The sequence below is a fragment of the Simochromis diagramma genome, unplaced genomic scaffold, assembly GCF_900408965.1.
Source record: "Simochromis diagramma unplaced genomic scaffold, fSimDia1.1 OVJJ01000753.1, whole genome shotgun sequence".
NCBI classification, from domain to species: domain Eukaryota; kingdom Metazoa; phylum Chordata; class Actinopteri; order Cichliformes; family Cichlidae; genus Simochromis; species Simochromis diagramma.
In genome coordinates this window covers 6,842,572-6,854,449 of record NW_024387523.1, presented here as the reverse complement: position 1 = coordinate 6,854,449, position 11,878 = coordinate 6,842,572, and the positions used below count along the sequence as shown (strand labels likewise).

The 11,878-nt window shown below is 42.5% G+C and overlaps 1 long non-coding RNA gene across 1 annotated transcript; it reads left to right on the top strand.

Moving 5' to 3' along the window:
* Window positions 1-333: 333 nt before the first annotated feature.
* Window positions 334-1,889, top strand: LOC120727246. The gene is made up of 2 exons (XR_005694468.1): window positions 334-1,044; window positions 1,119-1,889. It is a non-coding gene; the product is annotated as an uncharacterized LOC120727246 (long non-coding RNA).
* Window positions 1,890-11,878: the final 9,989 nt, after the last annotated feature.

The following is an 11,878-nucleotide window of genomic DNA, read 5'->3' as shown; positions in this document are numbered from 1 at the left end:
TCCAGGACCTTTGGAGCTCTGTGGTCTATCAGGTGTTGAGGGCACCCCAAGAGAACGGGGCTGTTTATACCATCGCCCCCGTGGGAGACTTGGAGAAGGTTCGACATGTCCACCGTGACATGTTGAAGGCACAGGTCAGCCTAGGGCCTCCTACACCTGGTCTACAGGTTCCACCCCCACCTGTGTCTGCTGACTCAGAGCAGACCTCTCTGAGTGACGACGAGTTGTGGCTCCTTGTCCCTGAGGTACCCTCACACCCTGTAGCACCTGTGGTGTCACTTCCCGATGCCTCTAGAGTTCCATCGGTGGAGCTCAGGTCTACTCCCAGTGTGATTGTAGCACCCTCGACCTCTGCTCCCCCAGGTTCTTCCTCAGGCTCTGTTGAACAGTCTGAGGTGAGTGGGCCACATTTGCGGAGAACAGCACGTTCAACAGCTGGTCAGCACTCAAATGTTTATCACTTGCCACGCCCTGTTGAATCTACGTCAGTCGCTAATGCTCAGCTTGCCGTATTCAGGCCGTGGTGTTAGGTTCCTTGAGTTATTGTCGGGGCGCCAATACAAAAAAGGGGGGGTAGATGTAGCCAGATGGGCTACTCGCCTTCCGTTTTTTTTCCTCTCTCTCTCTCTCTCTCTCTCTCTCTCTCTCTCTCTCTCTCTCTCTCTCTCTCTCTCTCTCTCTCTCTCTCTCTCCTGCGCTCGTTCTTTTCGCCGCACAACTCGGTTAATTGGGAACCCACCTGCACATTGATTGCAGGGTGGCGCTAGCCCGTATAAAGCTAAGCCGATGTTTTGTTGGATTATTTCCTCCCGTGCATTTAGTGCAAAACAGCAGTAAACGCTGGCGTACTGATCAGCAAGAGCCGATTATGACAGCTACAGGTATGCTCTCGCTTAACCTCCGATTCCCTCCGAATACTGGAATTTGTGTTAATATACTTTTTCGGCCTGTTGTAGCGCAGCAGTCTGTTTTATTCTGCCATTGCGGAGAGAGGTGTTCGTGTTACCCCCCCACCAATGAGAATATAGTGCCTCCGGTCCTGGGGTAAGCCGTTAGAACTACTTTTATTAGCATTCATAGCTATAAGAGTTTAAGGTTACATCTATCTGTTGTTTCAGGGTTTCACTGCTGTACTCACCTCTCCATGGCAAATCGCCCAACCTAAATTGGAAGAGTGAACTGCCTTCTCAGCCGCTGTTGTGAACTCCTCCTTGGTGGAGTCTGCTGTCTTGTCTTGTCTTATCTTGTTTTTGTTAAGTAGGCTTACCTTGTTTTGGGTTCGCCTGGTGTTCTATTTTACCCTGGACTGTTGCTCGTACCCACGCTTCTGTGATCGGGCTGAAGTGACTCTCTGCCCGAGTGTCGTGCTGGGACTCTAGATCGCCTGGGTGGCCGGTCTCAGCCGGTGGGGAGCCAGACCGGCCTACGCCTGAGAATAATTATTACCAGCACGAGTGGTAGTTTGACCCGTGGGGAATAAGCCTTTCCTGTGTGTGTGTGTGTGTGATTTCTTTTATTAGAGTGTGTTTTAGTCTTTTTATGATTTGTAGCGAGCCTGACGCTCAGTGTCCTCTTATTCTTTTAACATATTTTTCTGTGTTTTATTTCAGTGAAGGAGGACGAGCCAGTGGCCCTGGGACCTCAGGTGGTGGGTCGTTTTCACTTTCTTTTGTACAGCACTGGGTGGTCTGCGGTGATTCTTTTTGTGTGATTTCCTTTTGGTTCCACGGCTGCTGGTAAGTCAAAGTTCCACAATGGGTTTTATTTTTACTGTAGGACACTGTCAATAATGATGCTACATCTTGACCTTTAATATTTTATTTATAAAATATTATTTATAATATTTTATTCATTTCTATAAATAAAACTGTTTTAATATTGGAAGCCAACCTGCCTCAGTGTGCATCCTTGAATCTGTGCGGTCTTCTTTTATTCCTTTTATCTATTTTTCTTAAATATATTTCCTGGGGGTGCAATTCCCCTGGGTGGCGTTGTCAATTTATTTTGTTCATAACCCCGCCGACCACTGGGTCACATAAATACAATATAGCATGTCCTGACTGCGGGGTTTTGGAAACAAATTAAAACGTACAGCTCTGTTATCACTTCCAGCATAAATGAAGACAGAAAACTAAACAGCAGTGACGTTTGTAGGGTTACTGAAGTTGGGCTAGCTGGTACGATGTGCTACGTGACCGCTAGCGACACAGCTATGTTAGCATAATATAAACAAGCTAACTTTTTTTCCACTCCATAAAAGTTAACGTGAGTGTTCTCGGTGGTCAGGAACAAATGTAATCGCATGGCAGGATGCTGTAAAAGGACCAAACTTCAGCCAGGAGAACAACTGAGATAATCCATCCACAATACGAGGTTAGTCATTCATATACTGCTGCATGGGCTGGGCTGTAGTTACATCCTAAGGTTTTAAAAACTGAGCTTAAATAAATGATTAGCGGTAATAAAAGCCGAGGGAGGTCAACAGTGATCACTGACTGTTTTAGGAGCTTTTTGGGATTAAATAGAAGAAAATACAAAACATTAAACATGTTAACAACACAAAAGCCATATTAAACACAGACTACTTTAGGCCCGGAAGTAGGATTCGTCAAGTCATCACTTAACAATTGGATAGTGCAGCTCTGCGTGGTTTGGGAAAGTAAATTAGAAGTATTTAGCTGAAGTGTATTTTATTTATGTTAGTTCTTTTTTAACTTGTAGTTCTAAATTGGAAAATTATTGTGATATTGAAATATAAAAATAAAATTATATTCTATTATTTTTTTCATCGCTCAAAATAAGCGTCACACTGGCGGAAGCCGGTATACCCGCCGAAACGCCATGCATTTATTGACACTTTCAACCCCAGGTGATCCAGCCCTGCCAAATATGGATCTTCGGATCCACATTATGCCAGCAGCTATTCTCCACTGTGAACTATATTAAAAACAAACACCGCTCACGCCTCACAGATGACAGCTTATGGTCCTGCGTAAAGATGAAAGTGACTATTAGTACAGCCCCGATCTGCAGACGCTGTGCGCAGAGGTTCAGGAGCAGAAGTCCCATTGTAAACATACCACGGCAGACCCGACGATGTTTCCATGAACGCGCTTTTCAGCATGTCTTTATTGACCACTTTTCACACACGGTTGCTGTACGCACAGTAGCGGTTTTAGATACGGGCGACACGGGCGGTTGCCCGGGGCGGCATCACTGGCATCGGCAAAAAATAAATAAAAAATTGCTCGGCTCATGCTGCGCGACGTCATGCCAGCGCATACTGGGGATGGCATATAGGCACCAATCAGTTCTCTATCGCCCATTTGCTGGGAGTAAGGGCGCCCTCCGTTTGCGAGGTGCGCCTGCTGCTTGCTGCACAGGGAGGAGAGGGCGGGGCATCTAATAACCAACTCGCAAAATAAAGCAAAATTAAAACACACCAACAAACACGAAAGCAGCATACATTATGATACAGACTTATAATGTTTTTCCTCGGTGCGCCTGCTCGCTGCTGAAGTCAAAGTAAACTTTGTTGTCATCTCCGCTACATACAGTCCAGTATATAGAGAGACGAGACGACGAAGTTCCAGTTACATCAGTGCAAGTAAACAAACAATAAATATAAGAAGAGTAAGAAAATAAATATACACTTTAGGACTCGAGGTAAAGGGATCAATAACAATTTAAAATTTATATTTTATATTTTGATGATTTAATGTCTTACACGCAACCAGTGGAAAGGGGAGGGAGACCTGCTGCTTCCAAATAGAGCACATTTCATTTAGAATGTTGTAAATCCAAGCCCATTATGTATTCATGATTTGAATCCTGGGTTCAAAGCCTCAGTTTAGAAAAACGAGAAAAGAAGAGGAGAAACGAGCAAAAGATACAGGTAAGCAGATGTGTCATTGGATAATGGCAGGTCATGTATCCTGAAACAATCAGAATCAGAATACTATTAATCCCTAAGGAAATCATGTGGGTTACAGTTGCTCCAAGAAGAAATGGTAAAAATAGTAACAGTAACAGACTAAACTTCAAAACTTCAAACAATACGTTATGTTACAGATTTTACACATTTACGAAATAGCACTAATATATACAGATCACTCAATTATAAATATCAAGGATTAACAGAGGTGATTATAAATAAATATCAAGAAAATTAGTGAGAATATTCCAGAGTAGAAAAGAGCGTGTGTTCAGCACAATATTAATTAGTCATTGTCAATTCTTTATTTGTCCTGTTCTCATTGTATGGCGAATGATGATGGCTGTTTGGTAGTCGTTTGCATACTATGCATACTCTCTCTCTCTTCATGTATGTGCGTGTTTCTCTGGTGAAATTCAGTATGGTTCCAGGGAGTGTTCGCCCAGGGCGCCAAACAGGCTAGTGTAACCGGTTTCTGCTTCATCCCGCTGCAACAGTTCGCCCCAAACAGACTCCTCAACTCTGCGTTGTGTAGTGTTTTTAAAAAGACAAGGAGTCTCTGATCGATCGTTGCCACTTTATTTCCTGAATGGAAACAACGGTGTATTATCAGTGCACAGGCTCGCCACACACCACTCCGCACAGCACACTACGGCAGAACATCCCATTAGCATTCCGCTTTAGCATACAGTTTCACACATTAATAAACAAATGAAGAGTAGCCTACATAAAACTGGTGTTGGACATGTGTCCACTAAGCACTTATTACACTCGGTGCCCATCAGCTAATCAAACATGTTTTGTGTGTCTGTAGGCCTACTACTTAGCTATATCGTGTGCGGAACAATACAACTCGCCTCTCGTATGGCTACGGCAGACTGGCAGCGATTACTGCAGCCAGCCTCACCAAACCAGCCACACCGAGAGGGGGGGGCGCTTTTTCCCCATTACACTGACATTTGTGGCAAGTGGAATAATACCACATAAACACTGTTACATTCCCCCCTGCTGAATTCCACTTGCACACTCAAAGAAACAAACAAAAAAACACCATTAAAAAAAAACAGGTACACCACAGTCACCATAACACAGAGGACAAAAACCCAATAATCCTCAAAAAAAAAAAACAAGATTAAAAAAAATCCAATAGCTAATCCACAGCTATCAACATGTGATAAATCTGTTCAGTAATACCAGGTCGTACAGTCACAAAGAAAATTCAGTCAGAGGACTATCCCCAAAGGAAGTAGTTAATCTAGTAGTAGGCTGTGGCACTTAGCCAACTGTGGCAGTAGTGGACTGACCTCATTTGAGACTGCTCCAGCTGCTATGTGATAGTGTATTTGCTACAAATTGAAGACCATATGCAAGTTTAGGAAATTAACCCGTGTATTATGTTGAAAAAAAAAATGACATTGAGTGGATTTACACAGTATGGGTCAAAATGACCCGCAAAAGAATCAGAGTTGTCAAAAAACTGCACTAAAACAATAGCAACTTTAATTTCCATTAAATAAATATGTAGAACACAGACATACAGTTTGACGTTCCATAACTATTTTTAGGAACAATTTGGTAAAGGTTTTTCGTTCTTACAAACACATTTCTTTTGAACTTGCCCGATATTCTCAGTTTTCCCAATGTTCAACATTTTCAATTTTGTCCACATGATGGACAGAATGTAACTGTGTGCTTACTGCAGATGTACTTCTTGCATTTCTCACAAAAAGTGCTTGTTTTAAAACATGAATCTTCCTAACTTAGATTTAAAACAAAAGATTTCTACATCTCCTCCAAACTCAAAAACAGATGACAAACCAATCGACACACCTGAGTCACTGACTTTCTTAAATCCACTCACTCTCACTAGCTCTGTTTATTACTAATCACTGTGTAACTGCTGTACATTCACAGTAACTGCCATCTCCTTACAAATGTTTTTAAATTGACCACACTTATACAGACTGTATATAACAACCAACTCTAAAATGTTTGTTGGCAGAGAAAAGACACAGACAGACTATGCTTACAGGATGTGATGTGACAACACTAATGAAATATTGATGTGTCATTTTTGTTCAAGACATTTTTCTTATGGGCAAAAATATTAAAATCGTGATGAACAGGGGTGGTGATTCCTATGACTTTGTGTATATAATTTGGAATTTTTTACAAATGTGGTCCAAAAATAGATACATGATACCATTTCATTCATTTCAAATGTTTATTTGCATGACGCACAAACAGACACAATTGAAAGGTACAAATGTGTTGTGCATGAAACGAATTCAAACGTGGTGCAGATGTGTCTCACAAGTTGATCTGGCTGTAGGCTGTGGCACTTGGCCAGAGGTGGCGCTGGTTGATTCGAGTCCATGTTAGTGCACACAAAGTAAACTGCTCGCTTTAGTTGTGAAGTAAAAACGCTGAAATCGGAGTAATAAAACGTGCGAGGGGGATGATAACGACGACTAGATTCTCCCGATCGTTTACTCTTGCTGTCCTGTGAACAACATCGGTGTGGTGTTAATTGTTTGCCGTTTTCGCGATCGCATCGCGCATGAGAATATCACCAGGTAAACTCGTGACATTTTTAAACATTTTGTTGTTCAACAGCATCAAGACTGACGGAGTTTGTTTGAGATAACCTCACAAGCAATGTTCCCTCTAATTTTTCATGTGTCTGAGCGAACACACAAACTCCCTGAGCGGTCCCTTAGACAACTGTGAGCAACAGCAAATCAAATCAAATCAAATCAAATCACTTTTGTTGTCACATCACATGTGCAGGTACATTGGTACAGTAGACGTGTGCACTGTGGTCACGCCAGCATAGAATCCATCCAAGTTACATGGTTTATTAAAATAATCAAATTACAGCATTTACATTTATGTTAGACTACTTTTAATTAACTGCTTTGAATGAAAGAAAAAAAAATCTTGTTCATGACCTGTGTAGTATGTTAACACCAGTGTTGGGACTAACGCGTTATTAAGTAAGGCGTTACAGTAATCATGTTATTATTGTGGTAACGAGCACGGTAACTAGTTATTATGCCAAAATCAGGAACGCGTTAGTCGTTACTGGGATTTAGATAGGGTCGTTACTCGTTACTTCGTGTGGTGGCTATCGCGGAGCTTCCACAGATTCAGGCCAGCAGGTGGATGACAGAAAGAGGACGCAGAAGTAAGAGAGACCCGAGGTGGCCGCCGGTCCCAACTTCAGGTAAGAAGTTATGACCTGCAGTCTGTCTGGGTCAGATATAAACCAAGTTTAGGTGGAGTTTATTTTCGTTATTCTGACTTTTTCATACTGCGTACTAGCCTGCATGACATACAGCTGGGTGGGTGCTATGATGTTAGTGATGTTGAACTTTATTTTGTTCATAAGGTTAATTATTAGAGTTGCCAACCTCCCGTAAAAAACAGAATCGTCCCGCATTCAGAGAAAATATCACGAGTTTTGTACAGGGAGTGCAGAATTATTAGGCAAATGAGTATTTTGTCCACATCATCCTCTTCATGCATGTTGTCTTACTCCAAGCTGTATAGGCTCGAAAGCCTACTACCAATTAAGCATATTAGGTGATGTGCATCTCTGTAATGAGAAGGGGTGTGGTCTAATGACATCAACACCCTATATCAGGTGTGCATAATTATTAGGCAACGTCCTTTCCTTTGGCAAAATGGGTCAAAAGAAGGACTTGACAGGCTCAGAAAAGTCAAAAATAGTGAGATATCTTGCAGAGGGATGCAGCAGTCTCAAAATTGCAAAGCTTCTGAAGCGTGATCATCGAACAATCAAGCGTTTCATTCAAAATAGTCAACAGGGTCGCAAGAAGCGTGTGGAAAAACCAAGGCGCAAAATAACTGCCCATGAACTGAGAAAAGTCAAGCGTGCAGCTGCCAAGATGCCACTTGCCACCAGTTTGGCCATATTTCAGAGCTGCAACATCACTGGAGTGCCCAAAAGCACAAGGTGTGCAATACTCAGAGACATGGCCAAGGTAAGAAAGGCTGAAAGACGACCACCACTGAACAAGACACACAAGCTGAAACGTCAAGACTGGGCCAAGAAATATCTCAAGACTGATTTTTCTAAGGTTTTATGGACTGATGAAATGAGAGTGAGTCTTGATGGGCCAGATGGATGGGCCCGTGGCTGGATTGGTAAAGGGCAGAGAGCTCCAGTCCGACTCAGACGCCAGCAAGGTGGAGGTGGAGTACTGGTTTGGGCTGGTATCATCAAAGATGATGTGGGGCCTTTTCGGGTTGAGGATGGAGTCAAGCTCAACTCCCAGTCCTACTGCCAGTTTCTGGAAGACACCTTCTTCAAGCAGTGGTACAGGAAGAAGTCTGCATCCTTCAAGAAAAACATGATTTTCATGCAGGACAATGCTCCATCACACGCGTCCAAGTACTCCACAGCGTGGCTGGCAAGAAAGGGTATAAAAGAAGAAAAACTAATAACATGGCCACCTTGTTCACCTGATCTGAACCCCATTGAGAACCTGTGGTCCATCATCAAATGTGAGATTTACAAGGAGGGAAAACAGTACACCTCTCTGAACAGTGTCTGGGAGGCTGTGGTTGCTGCTGCACGCAATGTTGATGGTGAACAGATCAAAACACTGACAGATTCCATGGATGGCAGGCTTTTGAGTGTCCTTGCAAAGAAAGGTGGCTATATTGGTCGCTGATTTGTTTTTGTTTTGTTTTTGAATGTCAGAAACGTATATTTGTGAATGTGGAGATGTTATATTGGTTTCACTGGTAAAAATAAATAATTGAAATGGGTATATATTTGTTTTTTGTTAAGTTGCCTAATAATTATGCACAGTAATAGTCACCTGCACACACAGATATCCCCCTAAAATAGCTAAAACTAAAAACAAACTAAAAACTACTTCCAAAAACATTCAGCTTTGATATTAATGAGTTTTTTGGGTTCATTGAGAACATGGTTGTTGTTCAATAATAAAATTATTCCTCAAAAATACAACTTGCCTAATAATTCTGCACTCCCTGTATTGATGTGAAAAGTAACGCAGTTTTTCCCGGACTTCAGCTACAATGGAAAAGACACAAAGCTGGAGTTATTCCGTGTTTGCTGCACAGCTGCCTCTTCTTCTCTCATCCTCTCACCCTCTCTCTCCTGTTTCTACTTCAATCATGAAAACTGATCAATGATCAGCTGATCGGCTTTTCTTTCTTGTTTGTTTATCGAAAGAAACCATGCCGATGTCGCGTTAAACAACAGCAGCATGTTTAAACTTGATCAGCTGTTGTTAGAATTTATTTAATATTACTTTCTACTATCAGCTGATGTTTGCTGGAGCCACAGCCGTAAAAGCTGCTGGTCATGATATCGGTTTGGTTATCTGGTGAGAGGGAAACATGAAGATGAAACCAGGAAATGTTCTTACCGAGTCATCAGAGCTGAGCATGTGATGGAGAAACAGGTTTACCTTTTAGGTGACATGAATGAGTTGAAGGGAAGTTATGAACTGTTTCTGAGAGACAAATAACACCAGGATCCTTTTTTAAGTAGCTGACAGCTGGTAACTGTGCAGGGGCGGGTCTAGCAAAGTGTTGCCAGGGAGCCAGGTAGGGCATTAACAGGGAAATGGGGGCACAAGGAAATACTTTTCTTTCTTATTCTCATTTAAAATGTCTAGCTTTTAAAAAATAATTATCTGAATCTTACAACAAGCGATTGATAGATTGATACATATATACCATCAAGACAGTGTACATCACTGTCACAACAGCGTTTATTTTCATTCAAAGGCTTTATGATTTTTCCTATAATGGTAGTCAAAATGCCCGGGCCGATTTTTTGTCCCAGTCCAGCCCTGTAAGCAGCTCATCTGCAGTCTGGTGTTGCCTACATCTTCCTACTCGGAAGGCAGAATTTCCGAGTTCTGAGTACAATCGAAAGCACCACGACTGCAGTTTTTGTGTTGGATGTAAAAAGCGCACATGACGCTGTAACGTAGGCTAGAATCATGGCAGTGGTCAATGACGGTCCAGGCGTGGGATTTCTCTCGTGGAAATATGCACATTATCTTTTCCTTTCTATTGGTAGGTGGCACAGTGCACTTGTGGCAAGTAAGCAAGCTAGAAGACTGGTAAAGTTATGGAAGCAACACATTAACAAGAGAATTCTGAGTAAAACCAAAGTTACTTTCCCTAGTTACTTTGAAAGTAACGAGTAACTTGAAGTGGCTGAGTTACTTTTGATAGAAGTAACTAGTACTGTAACTAAGTTACTAATTTAAAGTAACTTACCCAACACTGGTTAACACTATTGGAAGTAAAAACTAACAAGCTCTGACTTAAGGCAACACAAGTGAATAAATTAAATAAAAATAAAATATATATAAATGTAAATATATAAACGCTTCTACCTCTGAGTTAAGATGGAACAGGAGGGTATGGAATTAAAACGCTATGTCACCTGACCGTAACTCAGGCGCTGACGGTGAGTCCAGGCCCTTTGAAAAGGTTGTAGGGTGCTTAAAAAACAAAAGGGAGGAGAAAAAAAAAGGGGGTTTGTCGTCTGTGTAAGGGTGCTGTGTTGATCCAAAAGTCAGTCTGTCTCAGTTACTGTGTGGGCTGCACAGTAGGGTGGTTGTCGATGTATCGCCAGGCCTCTTCAACGGAACGTAGCCACCTCCTCTCTCCTCCGGCTAAGGTGATACGGAGACGGGCAGGGTATGCCAATGAGGGCCTCAGGCCTCGATTGTAAAGCTCTGCCATTACCTCTCTGTACTCGGCCCTCTGGTTTAAGATTTTGGGGCTGTAATCCTCCATGATGCGAATCGGTTGGTCCGGTAGTTTAGAACACCCCTCCGACGCGTCTCCCTGATAATGAGCTCTTTGGTCTGAAACCTGTGGAAGCGTAGAATCACTGATCGTGGTCGGTCGCCCGGTTTCGGCTTTGGGGCTAATGTATTGTGAGCTCTGTCAAGTTCTGGAGGAGATGGAAGTATGTCATCGCCAAAGATTTCACAGAGGGCAGCGGCGAAAAAGTCAGTTGGGCGGCCACAAAGGTCCTTCAGAGCAGGACTGACTGGGAGAATCACTCACTGGCAGGCATTGCAAAAGCTGGATTGCAGTTCTTGCTGCCATCACAACCAATGACTAGGTTTAGGGGGTGTTATGGCCCAGGCCATAATGTGTTTTGGTGGCTGTTTCTTTTTCTGTGTCTTTAAGTCTTTGCAGGTCCCTGACTGGATAAGCTGACAGCTGCTGATTGGTCCCCTGATCATGTGGTCGCTTTCAAAATCCCTCACCAGCAGTTGTCCCGGGGCAGCAACTGACAGCAGCAGCAGACCTGACCCTGGCCTCCAAACTCTGTGATATTTGTGATTCTCTTGACCTATTGAGTTTGTATATAGTGTGTAAATTAGCCTTCACTTGTAAATAGCACCTTGTAAATAGTCACTGAAGCCGAAAGGGTGAGCTGCCTTGTTGTTTTCTGTATTGTTCCCTCCTGTTTATTCAGTTAGGGAGTTAGGCGTAGCATTTGTCTTTTGTTTGTTCTTTTCATCACGTAGGGTTTAGGTAGCACCTCCTTGACTGATTAAGCTGGTTTTGTTTGTTATTTTGGCCTTTGTTCACCCCGGAGTCACGCTTCAGACAATAAACCACTGTTCATGAAGCAATTGGTTTTCCCTCTGTGTATAGTTATGGGGACCAGGGCAGGGTCAATCCTTTTCAACTCTTATGTTATGTTCTTGTACCCCTAGACTGGGGCGTAACAGGGGGCAATTATTTGTTCACACATGGCCGGGTGGGCTTGAATAGCTTATTCTCCCCCTTGCTAATAATTGAAATCATCATTTAAGAACTTTAAATCATCATACAAAAACGTGCTTTTTGTATTTGCATCATCTTCGTCTAATACTAAAATTAGTTTGATGATCTCAAACATGTAAG